The sequence below is a fragment of the Lasioglossum baleicum genome, unplaced genomic scaffold, assembly GCF_051020765.1.
Source record: "Lasioglossum baleicum unplaced genomic scaffold, iyLasBale1 scaffold1926, whole genome shotgun sequence".
Classification (NCBI taxonomy): domain Eukaryota; kingdom Metazoa; phylum Arthropoda; class Insecta; order Hymenoptera; family Halictidae; genus Lasioglossum; species Lasioglossum baleicum.
In genome coordinates this window covers 11,580-20,510 of record NW_027470985.1, presented here as the reverse complement: position 1 = coordinate 20,510, position 8,931 = coordinate 11,580, and the positions used below count along the sequence as shown (strand labels likewise).

The window sequence follows — 8,931 nt, the reverse complement described above, 5'->3', positions numbered from 1 at the left end:
ATGCCAGATAATTTAATGGAAGGCTAGGAAAGTAGACGATATAAGTACTTACACAATCTAGTAACTTCTACTGGTCACTATCAGATAATTACCTTCACAATTCACTGACACTCAAAATTAAGTACAATGACAGATAATCGAATTGGAGACTAAGAATGTGGATGACATAAATACACAATCTAGTAATTGCTACTAATCATTGACTTTCAAAAAGTCAACTACTCTCTTCGCTGACACTCAAAATTAAGTACAATAACAGATAATCGAATCGGAGACTAAGAAAGTGGATGACATAAATACACAATCTAGTAACTTCTACTAATCACTAATTTTCAGAAAATCAACTTCACCATTCACTGATATTCAAAATAATTTCATGCATTCAAAATATTCAAAATCAAGTACAATGACAGATAATCCAATCACAGACTAGGAAAGTGGATTACATAAATACACAATGTAGTAACTTCTACTAATCACTAATTTTCAGAAAACCAACTTCACCCTTCACTGATATTCAAAATAATTCCATACATTAAATATTCAAAATCAAGTACAACGACAGATAATCGAATCAAAGACTAGGAAAGTGGCTGACGTAAATACACAATCTAGTAACTTCTACTAATCACTAATTTTCAGAAAATCAACTTCACCCTTCACTGATATTCAAAATAATTCCATACATTCAAAATATTCAAAATTAAATACAATGACAGATAATCGAACGGAAGACTAGGAAAGTGGATGACATAAATACACAATCTAGTAACTTCTACTAATCACTAATATTCGAAAAATCAACTTCACCCTTCACTGATATTCAAAATAATTCCATACATTAAAATATTCAAAATTAAATACAACGACAGATAATCGAACGGAAGACTAGGAAAGTGGCTGACATAAATACACAATCTAGTAACTTCTACTAATCACTAATTTTCAGGAAACCAACTTCACCCTTCACTGGTATTCAAAATAATTTCATACATTAAATATCAAAATTAAATACAACGACAGATAATCGAACGGAAGGCTAGGGAAATGAACGACATAAATCCAGAATCTAGTAAGATTTGTGTGTAAGCAGCAACCGCAGGTTCTCTAGAACCCCGTAGGCTGGTCGGAGGCATCAACAGGTCTGCCAGAGGATCCACCTGATCGCCAGCAGGGTGAACAGGTCGGTGAGAAAAACGGTGCGGACGAAAAACTTGTTAATTCGACAGATAGGGAGAGAGGAGAAGGAAAGGGAAGGGAAGGGAAGAACAAAGAGGCCGGGCAAAAACGCGGGCTTTTTATCCGAATCTCGGAACGCAGCCTTCTGCGAGGGTGTACGGTTCCCTGCGGGGATGCAGACAGTGCCTCTCCACCTCCGGGAAAAAAGGGCTCGGTGGTTAACGACTCCGAGGGGTGCCTCTATCTCGACGCGTCTAGACGCCCGACCCTAAATCTCTCGAGAGCGTCGGGGTAATGGAGGAAGCCGGCCGACGTTATTGCCGGCGTTAATTACTATAAATCACACACCCCAGCGCCAACTTGTTGATCCAACGATACGTGATATCGATGTGCTTCGTCTGATTCGACGAATCAAACATTTTTAACTCGACTCAGTCGCTATTTAAATTTATAACATCGATTCATTAACCCTTTGCAATCGGGAGGTGACCATCAGTCACCATTTAATAAAATTTAGAAATCGATATTAACTGATATACTAAATTTAAGATAATGTAACAGTGTGCGATCCATTGGAATTAAATAACCTTCATGCGTTAATCGTTATACGATTTTCTATTTACTTTTCTAAAAAATATCATCGAATTTGTGGTAGAAAATCTTTAAATTCCTATTCTTTTATTGCGAAAAAATTGTCGAGTGCAAAGAGTTAATCCACTAACAGATTGACACATTGTTGTAAAAATAATACGTAAAGGCCAAGTGGATTTTTTAGAGTATCTTTGCAAAGTATAAGGAAGAGAGATGAAGATGATGTGTTTAGACTCATTGGTTTAATTTTATTTCTAAATTGATAACAATTTTAGAATGAGTAGATAGGTAATAGAATATTGCCTATAAAGCTCAAATTATTTAATTCGATTTATAAATCAATAATAATTTTCTCCTTGCAGTATGATGAAGATTTAAGAATGAATTTAGTATATCAACTTCGCAACATCGTATAATTTACCAAAACAACTACCAAACAGTTACTTTGACGAAATGTGATTCGTTATATTTAATTAAATTCGTAAGTTAATAACATTTCAAACAGATACAGCGAAATACTCGACAAATGATCGAGTTAAAAATCCCGAGCTTTAGCAACTGCTGCATAACTTAACAAAATGGCTACCACCACAATTATCTCTGCGAAATAAAGAATGCTTCCTTCGTTTCCGTCCAATTAAATTCGCAAATTAAGTGCCAGTTTAAGCAAATATATCGAATGCTTCCCAACATGGATAGCAGATCGCTGGATGGAAATAAATTTATCGTATCTTATTAAAGGTCTGGACGCAACAAAATGGCCGCGAGCGTTATCTAAGTAAGTTTAATCAGCTCCATAAACCGGCGAGAGTTCGGGAAGACGCAGTGGACATTGTGGCAGGAAATTCGACGATCTCGAAGTTGCAACGATGTGTTACATAAGGAAACGTCTTGGGAACGATTATGCGTGCAAGGTGCAAGGGGGACCAGTCGAAAGTGTTGCGTTCCAATTCGTTTAATTCCCGTCGCGCGATACTCTTCGAGATACGATTTAATCTCCGAATTTAGACTCCGAGCTGGAGGTCTTCGCAACAGTGTCGCATAAAACGAAATGGCTGTCGGCGATTATCTTCGTCGTGACAAGTCGAGAAAGGGTCCCGTTCTGGATCGTTCCATTCGATTCGTGAACTGATAACTGCTCGCCAAGCGATATGACAGTTTCCGAGATACGGTAGAATTTTAAGACACGATTCCGCGTGTCAACTCGAGAGTTTTAAGGCTTTAAGGTAACTTCATGCTGCTTGGCATGAAACTTTGACGCAGGGGGCGTTTATCTGAACCTGTTCAGGGGTACGGAGTTTGCACAAGCTATCCAGGATTTTCCATGTAAACTCCTAGCCAGTGAGTTCTACAGATAAAGATAAGGATAAATTTTACGTGTCCAAGAGCTCATGAACGGTTTGTCGTTTTTGTGACGCGATGAAAGTTACGATATCGCGATAGAATTATAACGGAAATACAAAAATGTTGAGAAGATGGTGCGATTCTGCGTGTTTTCTTTTAAAAATAATCTATTTCGAATCGTTACTTTCAATATTGTCATCTAAAACTAAAGGAATTTCAGGCAACAATATTGCAATTTCTTTATTTCAAATTAAATACTGTTGTTTTCTTTATTTCAAATTGGATGATACAAATAATCCTCGAAATTATAATTAACAAAAATATTTACTAATTATTATACAACAGCCTATGATAATTATAGTATTTATTCTTCTATGGGAATGAATATAGAATAGTAATGAAGATTAATTCATGATTTTGAAAAATAAACAGGAATCTGAGTAATTGAAATAAAAATCTCTATTTTTACACCAAATGCACAGACAAACCACAGATGTAAAATTTCGCAACACAGATACAGCAACACAATCAACTACTACTATAGGAAAACTATCATAAAATTCTATAACGAGTTGAATAAAAATATCATTGCAACCTAATAAAGCAATAATTTAGAATTAACGAGTACACGTGACAGGAACCGTAAAAATCAACTACTACTATAGAGAAACTACCATAAAATTCTATAACGATCTAAATAAAAATATCGTAGCAAACTAATAAAACAATAATTTAAAATTAACCAGTACATAGTGACAGGTAATGCAAAAATCAACGGATTGTTCCGCGATCAAATTTCTCATTTCGAAATCGAAAAACATATTCCGTGAAAAAGGAAAGGAGACAGTTATTTATCGTTTCACGGAATTCTCGTTGAATCGATAAAAGAATTTTTGACGGAAAGAAGGTCAGTCCTATCCAATAACGGCATATCCCCGAAGATTTCTACCGAAATTCGTCGTGGCGAGAGGACATAAATTGTATCTTATTCATCGAGAGGCGCAGGCTATCTCTCCTCGTACGATATCGATTCGGGGATAAGCAAGAAGTCGAAAGCGATGAAGTAATGAGGGGATAATAACTCGACACGGAAATGCATACGTGATGTATGCACTCGATACACCGTGCTGCAAGGCCGACACACGTGTGGCCAACGCTCACACTCACGCGCAACAGCGAAGAAAGTCGGGAAAGGAATCCTCGTATTACCCTTAATCACGATACGCTTCTTAATAAGAGAAAAGAACTCTTTACATACCCGTCGATACTATGTCTCAAAAACAGCAACATGAAATATGGTATTAAGCCCCGAGTAAGATAACACGTGACAAGATGGACGCAACAAAAGAGCAAGCTCGTCGTTAACGAAATTAATACCCGCGCGAAAATTATTCCGAGTAGCCGAGATCCATCTCGAGATACCATTTTCCCAAGTTTCCCAAACCGAACGAGTTTCACTTTGTTCCTTATACGCAAAGTTCTCTAGAAAGATGATACTTCAGGTAGGTATACCTTTTAACTCATTCACTGACACTGACAGGAAAATTTGACAGGAAAAGAATCTTACCTTGGGCGCTAGGATTTTATTTTAAAGGAATTTAAAAAATCTAATAGTATTTAAGGTCAGATATAACGGTACAATGGCATTTATCTTTTTTAATCATTTCTAACTCAAAGGGTTGTTAACTCAGAGCTGGGATTTTATTTTAAAGGAATTTTTAAAAAATTTAATAATATTTGGATTCAAATATAATATAATGCTACAATGGCATTTATCTTTTCTAATAATTTATAACTCAAAGGGTTGTAAAATTATTTCGCGAGTAATTACAATTTATCACGAGATATCTCAGTAGTTGACAATCAATGAGTTAAACCCTTTGCACACCGAGTTATATTTCTACTTTGTTACGAGTAAATCCCAATGTTTTCAATTGTTTCATTCGGAATTTTACTTCCATTAAAAAATAGGGAAATTTGAATGAATAAAGGAAGAAACGAATTTTTATTTAAGCTATTGTATTTTGTAGCTTTCAGGTATATGATTTATGTCCTGAGATAAAAACTAACGTCGAGTCACACTTGGACATAGAAGTGCAAAGGGTTAATGACCATATTTCTTCGTCTACTTCCACATATCTATATCCTAGAGTAATTGTTTCCAAGTCACCTTCGTTTCGAACAGAATATCCAGGTATGAACACGTGTCTAAGCGAGTGTAAATAAGTTTCGCAGAGTTTGTGTTAGAGTAACGAGGGTAGACATAGGTCCTATGATCATAAATGTCCTCTGACGAATCTCTTTAGGCGAAGAAACTATACTTTCAATAAAAAATATGAAATTGTTTCAAAGTCATCTTCATCTTGGACAGAATCTTCAGCTATGAACTCGTGTCTAAGCTACCGCAAATTACTCTCATAGAATGAATGTTAGGTGACAAGGGTTAGAGATTCGTCACAAGGATCATAGTACACTCTGAAGACTATAGTTTCAAGGAGAGATTCGACGAGATTGAGTGACTCCTTGAGTGTAATCATTCCAAAGTTACCTTTTCATTGTACCAAGTCACCTTAGACACAATATCCACCTATAAACTAGTGCTTAATCTAACGTAAATAAATATCGATAGAACGCGTATTAGGGTAACAAGAGTATGAGATACATCACAAAGACCATAAGTACCCTCCGAAGCCTACGGTTTCACCAAAAAAGAGAATCGTAATTGTTTCAAAGCAACCTTGAAACCACAACCACGTGTCAAGGGATAGGAAAATTGTTCCAAAATCACCTGCCACTGTCCCAAGTCATCTTAGACAGAACATCCACCTATAAACTCGTGTCTAATCAAACATAAATAATATCGTAGAACGCGTATTAGGGTAACAAGAGTAGAGATAGATCCAAAAATCATAAGTACCCTTCGAAGCCTACGGTTTCAACGAAAGGAAATCATAATTGTTTCAAAGCAACCTTGAAACCACAACCACGTGTCCAAGGATAGGAAAATTGTTCCAAAATCACCTGCCATTGTCCAAGTCATCTTAAACACAACTTGCACCTATGAACTCGTGCCTAATCAAGCATAAATAAATATCGTAGGACGCGCGTTAGGGTAACAAGAGTAGAGATAGATCCAAAGACCATAAGTACCCTCCGAAGCCCACGGTTTCAACGAAAGGGGAATGGTAATTGTTTCAAAGGCATACCTTGAAGCCATAGCCACGTGTTGAAACGATAGGAAAATAGCCAGAGGGTTAGATCGCGAGTCCCTCGCGCGAGTGCGTGGACTTGTAGGAAGAGTCGAGGTTTAAAGGAGAGCAGAATCGGGAATGTCGGAGTACCGGGAGACCTGTCGCAAACAGGTCTGGATGTGTCGCGGACTAGAGCCGGGCGAATATCACCCTTTTGAGGATGCGTGGTAAATAGGCCGAAAGAACACCGGCGGCTCGTCGTGGAAACCGAGTAGTAGGTAGCGAAAGGAAGGAAAGGAAGGATCCACCGGGTTGTACGAGCGAGGGGGTGGCCGCGTGGGTGGGTGAAGAGCCGGTGCAGGTCGGGGTGGGTAGGTTGTGATTAGTGTCGGAGGGTGTCAGAGGAGGGAGAAGAGCGGCAGATGGTCGGCGTGGACCCTGACGTGGGAAGCTCCGAATTCTCGAGTTCCCACAGCCCAGAGTGCACCTGCCCTCCCCACTCTGGCACCCCGTGCTGCTTGGCCGGGCCTATATAAGGCCCGGGGTTGCTCGTCTAAGGCATCATTCGCTCACTAGCGTCTCGTCCCAAAGCAACCGAAGAGAAAAGCTACGTGCACGCACCACGTTTCGCAAACGCCATTCTCTCATCCTCACTCTCTCTCTCTCTCACTCTCTTGTTCCCGAGCTTTCGGAGCAATGCGAACGGAAGAGTTCTTCGAGCACGTTTCGCCGCGTGATCCACCAGTTCGTTCGACTGGGCCGAGTGCGCAACAACACGGACGCGAAGCGACCAGGACACGAGGCCGCTGCTTTAAAACCGGTTCAGTGCGTTCGCGAGAATCAGCAAAGGAGCCGAAACATGGCCGCCGCCACTATGAGCCACGTGTGCTTCGAACGACAACCTCTACAACCTGAAGATGTCTGGCAAGAGCGCCGCCGCGCCGAGCAGCAAGCGAGTGAAGAGCGTGCTGAAGCCGATCCTCAGGCTGCTGAAGAAGAAGACCAGCAGAAGCAAGCTTGCGAAAGGACAGAAAGCTGTGCCGCAGGTGGAGATCTTCACCGAGGAGGTGGACAATCAGAACAACGCGAACGAAGCTCTGGAAAGGAGACTCCTGGCAGAGCTGCAGGACGCAGAGGAAGGAGCGGCCATCACTGTCTGCTTGGACGGTCAGATGACGGTGGTACCGGTTGTACCTGGTCAGTGCTACGTGCCCGTTCATTTCGCGCACACCCACGCAGGGGACTTCTACTGGACGACCCTGAGCATGGCCGACAGTGACCTGTGCTACAAGGAGCGCGCCTTCTCGCAGCATCAGACGCCTGAGATGCAGGTCGCGTGAAGGAAACGAGAATCATCCAACTCGAGATCCACCTCATCTACCTCAAACCAACGAACAGACGCCCTCGTGGCCTCCAGTGACGCCGGGATTGCTTCCTGGTGGTCAGAGATCGACGTACAAGAAGCTTGTGACGTCGGCGAAGAAAAAGAAGAAGAAGATGATGAAGAACACTTGGCCATCTCTCTCGTCCTGTCAGACTGCCTTTAGATAAGACGATATCGAAACTGTGATAGATAGATGTAGTTCCCTAACTGATCCTTATTATTGTGAAGTTTCACGCGCATTTTTTTGGCTCAACGATCAGTTAGAAATATTTTTTTTTTTCTCTCTCGTACTTTACTACTCGTTTATTTTTTTTATTACTCGATCAAATATGGCGACGCTGCCATTGTGATATTCGTACCTACTAGGTTAGTTATCTTGTACTTGATATTGTGATATTGGCTTTAACCAGGTCGTAAACAGACCACACTTCCTACTGTCTTCCAATTTGTTAAGAGTATAAATAAATCTACATGTAAGCATAACTACAACCTGTTTCATTGCTTGTACCTTTCTTCCGTGTTCGTTCTTAAGTTTCCTAGAGGTCTAAGTCAACGGGGGTGTGCGCAAGCCCCGGTTTCTCGGCTCGAGTATTCCCGCGAAGGAACCCCCTTTTTAACCCCCTCGTTCCCTCGGGGGGAACTCGAAACGCTCTCGATTCACCTGCGATCTTTGGAAATCCTCCGGGGCCCACGTAACCGGCAGTATCTCCCGGACAAAAGGTGTTCCGAGGCTGAAAAGGGTCCATTCATACCTGAAACTGGTTTAAGGGAGCCTCCAGGGGTCCCTTCAGCCCTTCGGTCCACGGAGAAAGAGATTCGAGAGATCTTTCAGGAATTTCGGATTCTCCACGCCGGGAAAGTCTCGCGGAGAAATAACACACGAGATGGTGACCGTTTCGGACAATACTTTCTCCGGCGAAATTATCGAAAACTCGAAAAGTTTCCCACGAGACGGACGCTTTCTAGAGAGTTCCACCGTGATTCGGGAAGCTTGGAAAGCCGGGCGAAATTTCAAAACGAAAAATTCCGGTTCTCTTTCTCGGGGTAATTAACGAATCCTTTATCTTCTTGCACGCTTTCATTCAATTATCCTTTTTTACGCGGTTAATCAATGTACACACCTGTGATTCCTCGTACCGAGCGGAACTGGTTTCTTACGCAACGACAGATTGACTTTTCTTTCTTTTTTTATTTATTTATTTATCTCTCTCTCTTATCGGGTCGAAGACGAATATTAACCGA

General features: G+C 40.8%; 1 pseudogene; it reads left to right on the top strand.

Moving 5' to 3' along the window:
- Window positions 1-7,164: 7,164 nt before the first annotated feature.
- On the top strand, window positions 7,165-7,645 carry LOC143221121 (uncharacterized; annotated as a pseudogene).
- Window positions 7,646-8,931: the final 1,286 nt, after the last annotated feature.